This window comes from Gallus gallus, chromosome 1, assembly GCF_016699485.2.
Source record: "Gallus gallus isolate bGalGal1 chromosome 1, bGalGal1.mat.broiler.GRCg7b, whole genome shotgun sequence".
Classification (NCBI taxonomy): Eukaryota; Metazoa; Chordata; class Aves; order Galliformes; family Phasianidae; genus Gallus; species Gallus gallus.
Window position 1 is genome coordinate 120,686,871 of NC_052532.1, and position 16,104 is coordinate 120,702,974.

Sequence of the window (16,104 nt, forward strand, 5' to 3'; positions counted from 1 at the left end):
TTTTGAAGAGACTGCCACTGCTCCCATTGTAGGAGTATGTAACGGAGTTGTCTTTTTCAAGATATTCAGCAAGAAAATGTTACAATGCAACAGTTCTTGCCATCTTACAGTCCAAACAACTGGCCATTCTAAATACACCACCGTTGTTTCATTCCCTTTAACCCATCACTAAAAACACCAAGCCCCTACCACTCAAGAACAGGGAATTACATTTGTATTAGGGAATCTTCCTGACTGAAAACATGGTTCCACTTAGCTCAGCTTGACAGAACAATGCGTTGGCCAGTTTGTTCCTAGAAATACACAACTGGCAGGTTTCATAACTGGTCTGCATGCAAACCAGTGCCCAAAAGTTCTTACACAGACATCTTTAAGAAGCTACAAAGACATACACAGTTAATGGTTGTTTTTTTCTTTCCCTTTAATCTCTACATATACAGACACACAGTGAGATGTGTACATTAGATCTTCAGGCCTTCAGCTAAATGGTCATCTTCATTTTCCTCTTGAAAATTAGCGTGAATAAATTGGATTCCTTTATTCCCTCCACCTTCTGGGAATGAATATCTAAGCTTCCTCAAATACAAAAAAAAAACAACAACCTTGTTCTATTTTTAATGGTTTTAGTCAGATCCCAAGTTGTTCCAACATTTAGTTCATATGAAGCTGAATGGAGAAAGGGTCTGATGGACTCCTCCATGGCTGGAACACCCGCTACAAAAGGCCATAGGTCAGAGTACGTGTTACATTTTCACCACAGAAAACATCAAAGCAAAAGTGGAGAGACAACAGACCGGAGGACTGATACAACTACTTCTGAGAGCTGTACATACACAGCCCTTGTAAGACAAAGCAAGGCTTGGACTGAAGGAACTCAGTGTTCAAAACCTATGCATTTAGCCAACAAAGCAGCAAAGGAACTACACCTGCAGAAGGGCAGTAGAGGTATGTGGTTGTACCACTGTCTGCCAGAACCGGAGTAGCAAGTAGGAGATTTGTACAACATATCTGAGAACAATATTCACTTGAATGAAGACTAAAGAAAAGTCATGCATCTCCAGAGCTAGAAGAGGCAATTTCTCAAAATATGAAGCCTGTCATTATTGCCTTGAGATGTGAAAGCAGATTACCTTGCCATTTTAATTAATTTCCAATTAAAAACTGACTTTTCAGATGCAAAATCTAATACTGCTCTCATCTTGCTTGGGGGTGTGAGGAGGAGGTATCGGCATTTTTTCTTTACTTATGTAAAAGCAAGCCTTCTCCTGTCTTCTTCTTCCCTTAGAAGAACTTCTCCTTATAGGACTTGAATCCGCTCCAATAATAAGATCTTAATTCATTCCAGAAATATACTCTAGTCCTTGAAACTCTATTAATGAGAAGGAAGGTAGAGGTCAGAAATCCATCAGCACACTTTCCAACTATTAGAGGCTTGTTTCTTTGCCAACTAAGAACGTAAATAAAATAACTTTGTACCCTTAGCTCCAGTGGTGGTAAAATACAATGAGCTTATTTCTAATTCAGCCCGTAAGCGAGCAGCAGGTAAGTACTGCTAGAAACAGAGCATGAGCCATGGTTGGTCTCAGGCACTCCAAAGGACTCCCAAAGCATACATTAACACACACGTCACACAAGAGAAAGGTTAGCAAAGTATTTAATCCAAGGTTCACAGATACACTGCAGACAAAAGCAAGTACTGCAAGTCTATGGAAAGAAGTGCTGATGGACTTCTACATAAGGTTATGTTAATTCACATTCAGTATATAGCTTTATTTATATAATGCGAAACATTAAATATCATTATGAGGAAGACGAGTATTTGTACCCAAAAACCCAAAGCAATGGGACCTTGAAATGCTCAATTCCAGAAGCATTTGGGAAGGATTTATCTGCTTCACTCATCACTTTCTACATGTGCTGTGCCATCAAAAACAGTTTGCATGTTTTCCTCCTGTAGAAGACAAAGGAAATCCCCACCCCAAACACATCACGCACAGGCAATTGTTCAGGAATATTTCTTTACTTCCTCAAACATACTGAAAATGTCTGCTACAGACATTTGTTACAAGAGAAATAGTACAGAATTCTGTCTCAGGCATCCAATTAGAATGGCAAACCTGCAAACTTCCAGAATTTGAGAGAAATTTTAAATATAACACAATGCTTATTTTAGTGATTAGAAAGATACTGTCAAGTGCCCGTTAGGCCAATGTAATCCATACAAAATCCCTGAGCTAATTTAATTGATGCCCTTTCGGCAGCTCCTTGCCCAATGTATCCAGCCTAGTTTATGTAAACTATTTGAACACAGAGCATGTCCGTTTGAATTTGGAAAGAAAAACAGGCTTTTCATATATCAAATCTGATCATTTTCAAACCTAATTAGTTCAGAGTCTTGCATTTGTAGATTTACACTAAACTAAAATGAAGATTTTCCCCCCAAAACATTTATATAATAGTTAGAAGTCTGAAGAATAATTTAATGAAAATCTCCTACCAGAAGTCAATTCTGCACAGTACTGAAAACACCCTTTCCAGGAAGATTATGTAAACTACGTAGGAAAAGCCCATAAAGCAAAGGCAGCACAGGCACAGCAGCAGCCCCTGGTGAGCCCTTTCATTCCCAGGCATGCAGCTCCAGCATGTCCCATACTCTCCAGTGGGCTGCCCCCTGCCACGAGCAGGACCCCCCAAACTGCACACCCCAGGTCATGCTCATCTCCAGGCACCTTTACTCCTCACTGACAATAAAAGCTCTCAACATGACCTATTTTTCTTTTGGATTTAACCCATCGTTTGGAGGGATAATAAATGCATTTCGTTCTCAGAAAGTACCTTCTTCTGAAGCGTGCAATACAAGCTGCATAAGCCACCAGAGTGCTGACAAGGGAAGAAAAAGCACAGCCGTGTCACCAGAGGCTTGAGCAACTATCGAACACCACACAGAAATGAAGGCAGAGCCTTGACAAGCCTCAATTAACACAACCAATTAACTTTCAGAGGAAACTCAAAACAACAGGAAATAAAGACACGAGGCTCCAGTCTTCGCCGCCGCCTTTTCCCAGGGTCTCAGTCCCAAGCTCCTACTAGAGATCTAACCTCCTTACCAAAAAGATCTGTTACCATGTGGAAGAACAGCTTCAGAAGCCTTGCTAATGGGTACCATACAATTGTAATTGTATTTTTTTGTGTTTGTGTGTTTTGCAAAGCTAGACAGTACCTAGGCACTACTTAGAAAAGGTATCTTTTTTCTTTCATGTGCATATTAGCGCAGCCCTTTTCAGCTCACAGGTATAAGCTCTACACCACTGCCCTACACAGATGCAGCCTGCAGATGATCTGCATTCAGCCTTGGCACAGATGACAGCAGGCAAAATCACAGCAAGAGCCCGAGCTTTCAAGATACGGCACAATCTAATCATGTCATCACATGATAGCAATCAGCACTGCAGTAGTACTGCAACATGCATTTTCACCAACAGGGAACCAGGAAAGCCTTTCTGATTCTGTGCACATGTAGACACAAGACAAGGTAAACCAGCAGTGAGTTCACACCAGAGAAACAGTAATTTGCAAGGAACACCTTCAGTAGGAGTAAAAAGTATCTATGCTCACACATGTAGCCACAAAACAGAGCTTAAACAGAGAGCCTGACCTGCAAACGGGAGATAGCTATGAGTTCTTACATCTGGAAGGAAGGAATCAAAGTTTGCTAAAGGTTTGGCTTCCAGAAGAGCTCCACCTACGCACAGCTTCTCTCTCAACGAGTAACTTGGAACACAGTACTTCTCAACACTCAAATTTTTGGCCTTGGTTTGTAAGCCAGCTACACCCAAACGTACAACCTGAATTCCAAATTATCCTGTTTATAGCATGTAATTTAATTCACAGTAGAAGCACTCACCAATTTCCTCGCCACCTATAACTGAAGCTGCAAGTATCAACTTCCACGTCATGAACTCTTGACACCACCAAAGCTGTCAGACAGTAGAAGCAAAAAAGCAAGGAGCTCTAGATAGAAACACACCACTTGTCTCTTATACACTTTATGTGTGTACACACATACGCGTGATACAGCATACACTGTTATTGGAATAATAACCAAAGAAAATGTACAGAACCGTTTGGCTCTGAGAATGTGTGAACAACTTACTAATAACCACAAGCAGCCTGGAAAAACAAACCGGTTTCTAGAAATGAGCCACAGAGTTATGAGGACTGGGCTCACTGAATGACCCAGGTTGGAAGGGGCCTAAGGAGACTCCTGGTTCCCTCTTGCTCCAACTACAACAAAGACATTCACACAGCTTGCTCAGAGCTTTGCTCATGACCCTAGTTAGGGCTGCAGAGTGTTTCTGTCAAGTAAGACAAGCTCTAACAACCCAATAGTGAGGTGCTCTGACCACAGTATCTCAAGCAGAACAACAACCCTGTAGCACCTTCAGTGCTAAATACATAGCAAAAGCAATAATAAAAAAAAAATCCACACAGAACCCAAAATGCATCAGCAAATGTAAGAGGGCAAGGACAGACAGGCAACTATTCAAGTCTCACGAGATACCGTATTGAACATACCAAAGTTTGTGGGTTTTTGCTAGTTTGGGTTTTGTTTGCTGCTTTTTTAATCATTGGAGTGATCTCTTAGTGTAACACAAGCTTATTACACAATGTCTATGGTAAGTAAACCAAAGTCTAACAAACTACTGCTAGGTTTCACTCCATCTCCTCCTTTTAAAAGACTCTCAAAGGGCACCCAATTACTCTCCAAATATCTCTACAGGAAAATAAAGGTTTCTTTCTCTGCAGGGAACTCAAATGGAATCCCATCTATTTCCTCCGGTGTCCTACTGGCTGATTAGCTTCCTTTTTGCTCTCGGTAAGGCTTCACTGATAGAGCGGGAAGCCTTCCAAGCCTGCAAGTCAGAATGCAGGAAGGAAAGGTGCTTGACAGTCCTCCAAAGCATTGTTTTAAAAACCCTATGCTCACTTGGTTTCTCCTGTTTAAACGAGTTCTGCACCTAAACAAGTTACAGGAGATGCAAGCGCCTAGACAAGTTGAGTAATCACAGCTGATCAAACGAGCCGACAGAATAGCTGAGGAAGTCCCTTGCGTCGCTAGCAAGCTTTCCACACGTGGCTCAGCTCCACCTGTCTGAATAAGCCACAAAAGGGAAGGACTACTGGCAATTCTGCAGTCAAGTTTTTGAAGCCCGTGCTTTCTCCAGGTCCAAGAGAAATAACCGCTATTGCTATTTTCGCATTGTCCCCACCAGGAAAACATAAACCCATTAAGGTAAAAACATTTTGTCTGCTTCAAAGGAAAACTAAGAAATGTGCTCCCAACTTCCTCAGCAGCTGAAGTGATGACTGTAAGGAGCGAACACCGTCAACGAGGTTTGATTGGTACAGTAAGCAAAAGGCATTGGCAGTTTCTCTTCTATAAAACAGATCTTGCAAGACATATGGCACTTATTTTTAGATATTAGTCACACAATATTACTATAGATTTTATTTTTCTTGAAAAATAACGCGGCATTTCATATCAAGGTGCTTCACTGATTTAGTACAGCTTAGAATTTTATCTCTATTTATTACAAAAGGTTGGACAGTATTCTTCAAATCATTAACAAACCGCACGTGAGATGTAGGCAGTCTGCACAGAGGTACATCCAGCACACCTTCTGAAAAGGAAAAACACCACGAAATCCAATACCAAATTCAAATGCAGAAGGGAAAGAACTGCCATATACACACATTTGCTTAAAATCTATTATCTTTTCAATCAAATCTCCCCAACAACCTCATCATACACAAGATAACAGCAACAGATAACAGGCTATGGATTGCTGCAATCTGTCTAGTGCCAGCAAAACAGCACAGATTATATCTGGACTTCAGTACATCCTCGTTGATGCCATCTTCACAAGAAGCATCCCAGCACTTTCTGACTTTTTAAGTATTCTAATCATTTTTAATGACAGTTACTGGAAGAACATCAGTTACTCACCTCACGTTTCAGATTATCCGCTTTGATTCCGATTTACACATTATTTATCCAATTTCTTCAAAGACCTGTGGGTGTCTGACCACTCAAATTAAAGGCAATGGAAGTTTAAGAAAATATCCTAGCGTTATTTTCCAACCGTTCAAACAGGCGTTTGGGTTACCTAAGCATTGCAGAAGCCTGCACGCTGCGCTACAGGCATTTTTGTTTGTGTTTACAGAAGGCCACAGAATTGCAAATCAATCCTACTAAAAATGAGCATCCAAAATATTAAGGAGACAACTATAAAAATGTTTAGGACACCATCGGATATGCAAATCCAGCTGCAACTGATCCCTGCCAAACCGCCAGCCGAACCAAACATATCCCCCACCTCTATAGCTCAGGGCTTGAAAATCAGTTCCTTTGGTTCAACGTTTTTGCACCTATTAATTTCTATAGAATATTTGTATTTTCAACGATAGAAGGAATCCCCAGACTTATTGGGCTTTCCTCTTGAAAATAAGATGGTATCTTCAAAAACGTTTGCAATAAAGCTACTATAGGTACTCCAAGTCCCTGTATTTTTATTTTTGTAACCCATGTGATTTTACACAATGAAGGCAGACAGCAGGTTCTCCCTCTCCCCTAATGAAGTTTTGCTCTCCCTTTAGGCTACCGTCACAGAAGGTCAAGGTGATACTCAGGAATAGCTTTGCCATCTGGATCCCACAATGCCAGATTAATAATGCTCTTTCACACAGTGACTCTCCAGCCAGACAGACCAAAGCCTCAGAGAACTCTGCCACCACTTTCTTGTGACAGATGACAGTCTCACCCTCATGTCACCAAAGACAATTCACAGATGAAGATACCCAGAACACAAGGGTACTCTCACACACACACTCGTAACCCGAGCTGCGTTAGCATTTAGTATTTCAACACCACCAATTTTTACCCAACTCTTCTAACTCTGCAACTAATGGGAGTGACTCCAAGGTTCTACACGGCTAATGCAGACCAGTACCACAATGACTGCAACAGTAAAAACAATACTACTTTGCCATTAAAAAGAAAATAATTAAGAACTGAATGTTTGTGTGACCATACAACATTGATTAGCTCGAACAAAGACCAAGAAAGTCGTAAGTACTTCTGAGCTACAGTGCATGTGCTGGCCATGGCACGTACTTAAAGCTGGGTGAATCACACTGTTTAATTAAACACCTACAGACACCAAACATAGATTACTAAGGTACAGTGATAAGGTAACTGGAGCAAGCAACAAGAAGCCTAACAATTAATCAGCACGCCAGAAAATCTATACAAGAATAGATGTCTAAAATGGATCCTTTGTGAAGAGTCTGTATCCACTCTTCCCTTCCAAAAGCAAGGGAGGACAGGAGGTAGAATATTCTTAAGTTCAACATTAAAAGCTTGCTTGAGGATATAAATACACTGAAGCATTGTGATTCACCCTGAGGAAATAGGTATAGTTTGTTTTCTTAAAAAGCCTACAGGAGTCAAAAAGTGGAAGCTTATCTTTTCAGCATCCATGGTGAGTCACATAAGAAGCTGCATTGTGACTCCCACCAATGCGCAATTAAAAAAAAATAACAATAATAATACAAACAAGCTATTAAAAGGGAGCCAAATTTCCTGAAAATCAGCTAAGAAAAATTAGGTTGCCTTCACCTCCCATTAGCCACCCATCTCCTGCAATGATGAAACAGCACAGATAAGCCAGTTCCATGGCTAGGGAGTTTCTGGAACTGTACCGAGTGCTGACATTATACAACTATCCAGACACTCAGAGCCCATAAGAAAGTAAAGAACTTCAATTTCCTAACAGTGTTTGAATACCATCAGTACCCTTTCTTTACTATTTTCTTCACTCTGCACAATAAATAGTTATTCAATATTTCATTTTTATTAATTACTGCTGAGGTCAGGCCTATGACCATACCATTACTGAAAAGCCAATAACGACAACTACAGATTTAAAAAACCACAAACACCTTTTTATTTTTTCCCCCCTCAACTAAGTACTCCATTTTCCTACCCTAATAAGTACCTAAGCAATTTATCTATCCATGTATCGTAGAATCCCTGAGGCTGGAAAAGACCTCCCAAGATCATCTTGTCCAACCATCCACCTACCAGTAATATTTCCCCCTCTAGATCATGGCCCTCAGTACCACATCTAAACATTTCTTGAACACTTCCAGGGACTCCACCACCCCCCTGGGCAGCCCGTTCCAGTGCCAGCAACTCACCACTCCTTCCAAGAAGTTGTTTTTCCTACCACTCAACCAGATCCTCCCTTGGCGCAACTTGAGGCCATTCCCTCTCACCCTATCACTGAGAGACCTGGGAGAAGAGGCTGACCCCCACCTCACCACAACCTCCCTTCAGGCAGTTGTAGAGAGCGGTAAGGTCTCCCCTGAACCAGACTGAACAATCCCAGTTCCCTCAGCAGCTCCCCATAAGACTTGTGCTCCAGACACTTCACAGCTTCACTGCCCTTCTCTGGACCCGCTCCAGGGCCTCAACATCTTTCTTGTAGGGAGGGGCCCAAAACTGAGCACAGCACTCAAGATGCAGCCCCATCAGAGCTGAGTACAAAGCGACCAGCACCTCCCTGCTCCTGCTGGCAACAGTATTTCTTAGACAAACCATACCCATACTTCTACATAGGTTCTATATGTTGTGCACAAACTCAGAGCAGATCTAATCATTTTGTATGATGCCTGCATATATAGTTCAAAGGCTGGTCAAAATCTCAGATTGCACCAAACATCCTCACCATTTGTGTAATTATTGCTCCCATTAAAAAGCGAGCTTTAACAAGAAGCTTGTCAGTGGTGCTCTGTACCAGGGAGAGAACTGGAACAGGACACTCACTCCAAACACCAGGCAGCACTTCATGAGGATGACAGAACATCGGCCCAGGTTGTCCAGAGGCTGTGGAGTCTCCTTCCTGGAGATCTCCAAGAGCTGCTTGGATGTGGCCTGGCACCGTACTCTGGGTGTACTGACCTAGAGGACACAGAGGTGTCTGGCAGCCTCAGCCATCCTTAGGTCCTGCAAAGAAAAAGCACTAAAAAAAGGAGAAAACAGACTTTGGCACTGGCTGAACTTCATAGCTGGGGGAGTCTGAACAGCTTCCCTTCTAAATCTGTTATTCCAGACTCCAGTGACCACACTTTTCTCCCAACTTTGTTCTCTTCTATACTGTCCCCAACAATCTGTCTACTTTGTCATCAAATTTCTTCTCCTTCCATCCTCACACAGTCATCATACACCTTGAGCTATCTCCAAAATCAAGTTATAACAGTATTCTACTCTCCTCTGGCTTTTTTCTTCCTTGGATCCAGGAACTGCAGAATTCCAAGCAGCAATAAGTACATCCAAACTGACAGGTGGTATTTATTTTTTTTTTCTTATGAAAAATGTATGAGACTTGGTCAGATTTTTAACCATATTTGTGAAAATGAACAAGTGCAGAATCACGAGGTGATCCTTCCACTCCATACTAAATATTGTAAAAGCGCTGAAAGTGTTTAAAAGAGACCTTTTAATGTTTTTCTCCTGAAGTAGCTTCTTTCTCAGCTAACTGCTGTGGCTTGAATTAAATAAAGGAGCCAGAACTAAACCACATTCAAAGTCGTAAAATAATCAGGCTGGGGCAGTCATCCAGGGAGGACGGAGGGGAAAAACCAAGAAAGTCAGCCAAACACATTGGGCAGAATTTAACAATTTAAAAACTGAGTCTTGAGGGGAAGCACATCAAACCCTGGTTATAGCCAGTAGCTACACACCAGTCTACTTACTTCGAAAATAAATGCATAGAACTGCTAAGACTACAGCTCTCAGTGTCTTCTTTTGTCTTTTTGGCACAGAAGCATCTTTTATTTTTAAACAATGTTCGAAACTTCCATACATCTTAACATGTATTCTAAACTAACGCAGCTCTCATTTCATCTCCAAAGCAGTATAAGACACACCACAGGCTATCCCCAGCGTTACCGTATCCATCTATCAAATGTACAGATTTTACACTGACAAGCATGATACCCGTGAAGGCTTTGTTCCACTGACAGCAGAGATCTGAGACAAGGGAAAAGGAACAGATTCTGCTAAGCCATCAGTTTGGAACTGGTGGCTCCCTTCCTCCTACAGCATGAGTTTTAGTTGTCACTAAGATACCAAGAGAATGCTTTATACGTATATGCTTTGATCTTTAAAATAAAAGGGTCGTCAACATGATCATAAGGACTGCAAATCATAAACAGAGTCACAAGTGGACTTTAAAAAACACACGTCTTTGCACAAAGGTTGAAATAGTTTGTGTCTGTTGCAGAGGGGCTGCTTTTTAAATTCCTGAAACTGTCTTCTGTTTGGCCTTAAAACTACATCAGTGGGTATGAGTTACCTACTGCATTTCTTTCCTGCATAGCAATGCTTCTGAAGAAGAGTTTTAGCGAGATGCATCAGGAGAGGTCAAATCAAGAGAGCAGCTGGTGCAGCATTATGGCTACATCAGCTTCTGCCAAATCTCAAGAAGGAGAGAGACCTGCAGTCAGAAGCAGATGAGTTGCTGCTGGTGCATCAGGAGAGGCTAAAATCAAGGAGAATGGGAACAAAACAAGAGGAAAAAAAACCAAAAAATGGGGAGGAGGATAATAAGTCTTCTATATGCACATACTCTGGCTACTGAAGTAAAGGCAATTATCCAAGGGAAGCATTTCAGATCACACTTACAGGGTGGAGGAACCACTCCCTTCTGAAGTGCTGCAATTCATTATTGCGTGGGTATAATTTATTTTTTTAAAACAACCACAGAACTTAGATTGGCAAAGTGATACAGACTTCTAATAGATGTAGATGTAATTTAAGTTGAAAACTGCCAGTTGCTTACACGCAAACAGTAGTACATTTTCAGGACTACCGAGGGACACTACAAGTTTCTTTAGTGAAAATAGCATTTTCTACATTAGTGCCTGGGATAGAAAGCCCCCCAGACCCTTGCCTTTTGCATCACTTTTTATCACAGCTTCTTAACTGAGCTCTCTAACAGGGTTGAAATGAATGCCTTTTTCCACTACAGGAAGAAGAAAACTATTTCTCCTCAGGCTGCAGTTGTATAAGGTCCCAATGTTGTTTTTTATTAATTGGACACTCAGCATAATCTTACCAGAGCCATCAAAACTCATTTCTGGGTGATGCTAAGTTGTCATCTCAGCACCATGGATAGCATTAACGAATTTTGCTCCTTGGATTAACACTCAAGATTAACAAAAGCTTGACATGAGCCAGCAGCACACTTGCGGCCCAGAAGGCCAACTGCACCCTGGGCTGCATCAAGAGAAAAGCAGCCTGCAGGTAGAGAGGCAATAGCTCCCCTTTGCTCTGCTCTCATGAAGTGCCATCTGAAGTACTGTGTCTAGGCCTGGGGTCCCCAGTATATTAAGAATGCAGAGTTGATGCAGTGGGTCCAGAGGATGGCCATGAAGATGCTCAGAGGGCTGAAGCACCTCTCCTGTGAAGAAAGGTTGAGAGAGCTGTGCTTGTTCAGCTCAGGGACACCTCGCTGTAGCCTCCCACTACTTGAAGGGAGCTTATAAACAGGAAGGAGGCTGACTTTTTAAACAGGTAGATAGTGACAGGACAAGGGGAAATTATTTTAGTTCAAAAGAGTGGAAATTTAGGTTAGATGTTAGGAAGAGGTTCTTTACTCACAGGGTGGTGAGGTGCTGGCACAGCTGCCCAGAGAAGCTGTGGTGCCCCATCCCTGGAGGCGCTCAAGGCCAGGTTGGATGGGGCCCTGGGCAGCCTGAGCTGGTGGGGGGCAGCCCTGCCCATGGCAAGGGGTGGGGCTGGGAGGGCCAAGCTGTTCTATGATTCTACGAGTACTGATAATCTGGTTTATATATCTGCCCAAGAAAATCTGGTTCGGTGTTCATTTATCATATTTACTTCTAATAAGGCTTAACATCACTGTTTCTACATCAATAGAATGGACCATCTAATAGTATCATTACAGTAAACAAATAAATTACAAGCAAAAAAAACCCTTGGTTGTGCAAATGATTTCCTAATAAAATTTCTAACTTGTGTTTTTAAAACTTGAAATTATCAGATTCAATTTTGGAACTACTTTTGTGTTCTTGTGATTAGGGAAACGTTACACAACCAATTAAAGAATAGTATTTGAGGCTAGCAACCTCAGCAGTTTATATATAGATCATGGAACCTGTTCTGCTGTGCTGCAGAACTGTAGGAACAAATGGAAGCCTTGGAGAAAAGGAGAAGGTATTTGATGATATACACTGATTAATTAGCAGCAAAACCATTTTTCATATAAATTTCACATAAAATCCCGAGTTTTATCTGTATCACAAATGGCAGTGCAGTGCATATCTATCAGTTCTCATCTCCTCGGGTCCCTACAATTTGGTAGGCAAATCAGTCAGTATCTGAGCACACGAGACAGAGCACACTGAGCCTGCCTTCCACCCAATTATTTCTTAGCAGAAGACTCCGCAGCAATTGTATATTTCCATACACTGCTTTACTCCAAAAAAGCAAAATAAAAAACCGCAAACAAAAATCCCACACCAACAGGGGATCCCAATAACCCCTAATCTTCTTTAGACTTAACTACAAACTATTTCGCCCTGGCACGACGCTGATCTTTAAAATCCAGTATTTTATAATAGCTTATCAGCTCACTAATGCCAGTGCTGTAAGCATGCATTTTACAGGCTAACCTATGAACTTCTGAGAGAAGACACTGAGATGTTACCAATTCAGATATAGTTCATTATAAGAAACTAAGTCACAAGGCTTACGTCTCTAAACAGAGGTACAGAGCCTGTCTGCACAGAATAGTACCAGTGTAACAGCTTAACACAAACACGATTTCATACTAGCTATTCCACAAAAATTGTGATCCCCACAGCGCAGCAACAGATCCATCCAAGTCACTGCTTCTACATCATACTGTAAGGACCTACCCTGAATGAAATCCCTTTCCATGTGATTCAGTTCCACATGTCCTTAACCTCCTGGTTTAGGGTTTACAGAGCAGAGCACTGCAATAACGTGGATATTTGAACAGATTAATAGTTCCACATAGTATACTGAAAATACCTTATTTCTGTATAGACAGCAAGAACTGTGAAACAGAGCATTTTAAATCCATACTATCCCTCAACTACAGCAATCACTTCAAATACAACGTGGTTTGTAGTGACAAGCAATGCCTTGCAAGTCAGCCTCAGTACTAACAAGTGAATTGCAATAGCAGCAAGAAGTATTTATTCACAGTGCTCCCTAACCTACCTGATCATCCTTGTAATCTCACAACAAATGACAGTGCTTGCTCATCACCAGGCTCTTTAGAAACTCACACCTCTGATGATAAAAATCCACAAGAAAAGCAACAAAACAGTCCATTTGCTCTCATCATCACTACATCAGTAAGATTTGATGTTCCTCTTGTCATTTTGTTAATTCAGAAGCTTAATCCACAAACACAGAAAACAGAGTTTACCAATGAATTATAGAGGAATTGCTTAAGAGATAATTAACCATCTGCAGGTTGAATGTGTATTTGTGGGACTGAAAAGGATATCGTTGTGTCTTGTGATCAAATTATAAGCTGCTGAGCAACACTGTTTACAAATGCATAAGCAACATCTGTGAACCACTGACGGTTGACAAAAAAAGCTCAGCCATCCTTCTCAGTCATTCACAGTGCTTTCAGAACATGCTAGCTTTCACACAGGTTTCATGCACCAACAGGCCTTGCTACCCTCCATACCCTACATCAGGGTACCAGTGAACCTGGTCACGTAAGTTCGTATTAGCCCTTTCTATAGTGTCTCAGTCCACAGTTAACTCCTACATTTTAGCTTCTCCATATTTCCTTCTCTTTCACTCCCATCCACACTTCTTTGAGACAGCTGGTAGCTCTCCACAGTTGGCCACTGCCCCTTCTGACTTGTCTCAGCCAAGAGGGTTCTTAAACACAGCACTGCTTGTCCCATCTCAGACAGCTTTTCTGCCAAAGGTGCATTAGCTGTTTTTCAACATAAACATACTCCAGAATTATCAGGTGATGTTTTCAAAGGTAAAAATAAAACACCACCACCACACAACACACAGCTTTCTTTCCTTACTCCTCACTTCTCCTATATTAAAGAAAACAATTTATGTTGCGTAACACAGAGCAGTTGTATCATGCACAGCAGTAACAACAAAAAGTTCTTTTGGCAAGCATTCACAAATGGCTGGGAATTTCAAGGATGGAACAGCAAAGACCGTTTTTGTCTTGAAATACAGTTCCATCAAAATTCCACAACCAAAAGGGTAAGACAACAAAATTAATAGATTACTCACTTAATGATCCCTGTTAGAGGCCCATGGGAATGGAATAATTTGACTGGGCTAACTTCCTATACTGGAAGAAGAAACAGGAGCTACAGCATCTTCTTTTGGGACTGTAAAAAAAAAAAGATACAAGATGAACTTAGAACATTAAGGTAGGAAAAAACCTCCAAGACCATCTAGTCCAACTGTCCATCTACCACCAATATTCCCCCACTAACCACGCCCCTCAGTGCCACATTTATGTGTTTCTTCAACACCTCCAGGGATGGTGACTCCACCACCTCCCTGGGCCGCCTGTGCCGCTGCCGCAACCACTTTTTCCAAGAAGTTTTTCCTAATATCCAATCTTATCCTTCCTTGGTGCAACCTGAAGCCATTCCCTCTCATCCTATCCCTGCTACCTGGGAGAAGAGGCCAGTCCCCACCTCATCATAACCTCCTTCCAGGTGGTGGTAGAGAGCGATAAGGTGTCCCCTGAGCCTCCTCTTCTCCACACTGAACAATCCCAGTTCCCTCAGCTGCTCCCCATAAGACTTGTGCTCCAGACCCATCGCAGCTTTGTCGCCCTTCTCTGGACACACTCCAGAGCCTCAATGTCTTTCTTGTAGTGAGAGGCCCAAAACTGAACACAGAACTCGAGGTGTGGCCTCACCAGAGCTGAGTACAAAGACTATCACCTCCACAGTCTAGCTTTCTACACTGCTTATGACACAACTCAAACATTTCTTGAAGATGCTGCAGCCTAAAATAACTGCTCAGGACACTCTAGGTTACCAGTGTTTGCCTCAGTAGTGTACTATCCCCCTTTGATATTTTTATCTTTTTAAATGACTGATAGTTTTTTAGCTGCTTAAATATTTTATATTATGAATAGAATACCACCAAGTCTAAAAAGTCACTGGAACAGGTTGCCCAAGGAGGCTGTGGATGCCCCATCCCTGGAGGCATTCAAGGCCAGGCTGGATGTGGCTCTGGGCAGCCTGGTCTGGTGGTTGGCGGCCCTGCACATAGCAGTTGGTTGAAACTCAATGTCATTGTGATCCTTTTCAACCCAGGCCATTCTATGATTCTATGAAAAAGCCATGAGAAAACAATATGGAGTAGAAGCCAGAGAATACCGTGCCACCATCACCATAGATGTTAACCCATGAAAACGGATTAAAAGAAGACCTCTGTTTTTCAGAGTTCCTTAAGTTTAAGTAGCCTCAAACTTTTCCATCCTGTTCACAATAGAATGCTATCTACTTATGGCATCATCATCACCATTTCATCGTGGCTGATGAAAGGATTCTTAAAGAAGTGAAGGAAGCGCACACAGGTTCTGTGGTCCTCTCACAATACACAAATCATGCTAAGGCAGATGCAGTCCACCAGTAAGAGTATCCACACAAGATCACCAGCCCATAGTTTATTAATCTGTCCAAACCATGCTAATACTGAAGGTCAACATAATTCAATGCAGTTACTACAGTATGCAAGAAACCTCCCATGAGCTAAGCAATTTCAGCAGTGAATCCTTACCTAGAATTGCTTGAGGATTCTTTTTTGAAGACAGATGCAGTACATGTTAGAGAATAAAGATGAGTTTTGCTCAAAATTGAGCTTGTTGCCCTTACACGCAAGTTGCTGGGTGATACTTTATGAACTAGCCTGTAGCAGACTAAGGCTGTTGATTATAGAAGTTACTGCAGGATTTAAGAGCTATCGGCCAAAGCCTGTGGTTA

General features: G+C 41.7%; 1 protein-coding gene across 20 annotated transcripts in view; it reads right to left on the reverse strand.

Annotated features, from left to right (window-relative positions):
• CDKL5 (cyclin dependent kinase like 5) overlaps nt 1-16,104 on the reverse strand; it is a 126,644-nt gene that overhangs the window by 92,557 nt on the left and 17,983 nt on the right. For 14 of the 20 annotated variants that reach the window (XM_015272909.4, XM_040647986.2, XM_040648000.2 and 11 more), the window contains exon 2: nt 14,390-14,490. The exons of 2 other annotated variants lie outside the window; for them this stretch is intronic. The gene's annotated coding sequence lies outside the window, so the exon portion shown is untranslated. Of the gene's footprint in view, nt 1-2,835; nt 5,359-13,002; nt 13,081-14,389; nt 14,491-16,104 lie in introns of those variants that run through there. 4 more of the 20 variants (XM_040647993.2, XM_040647983.2, XM_040647988.2 and 1 more) reach the window with 2 other exon arrangements.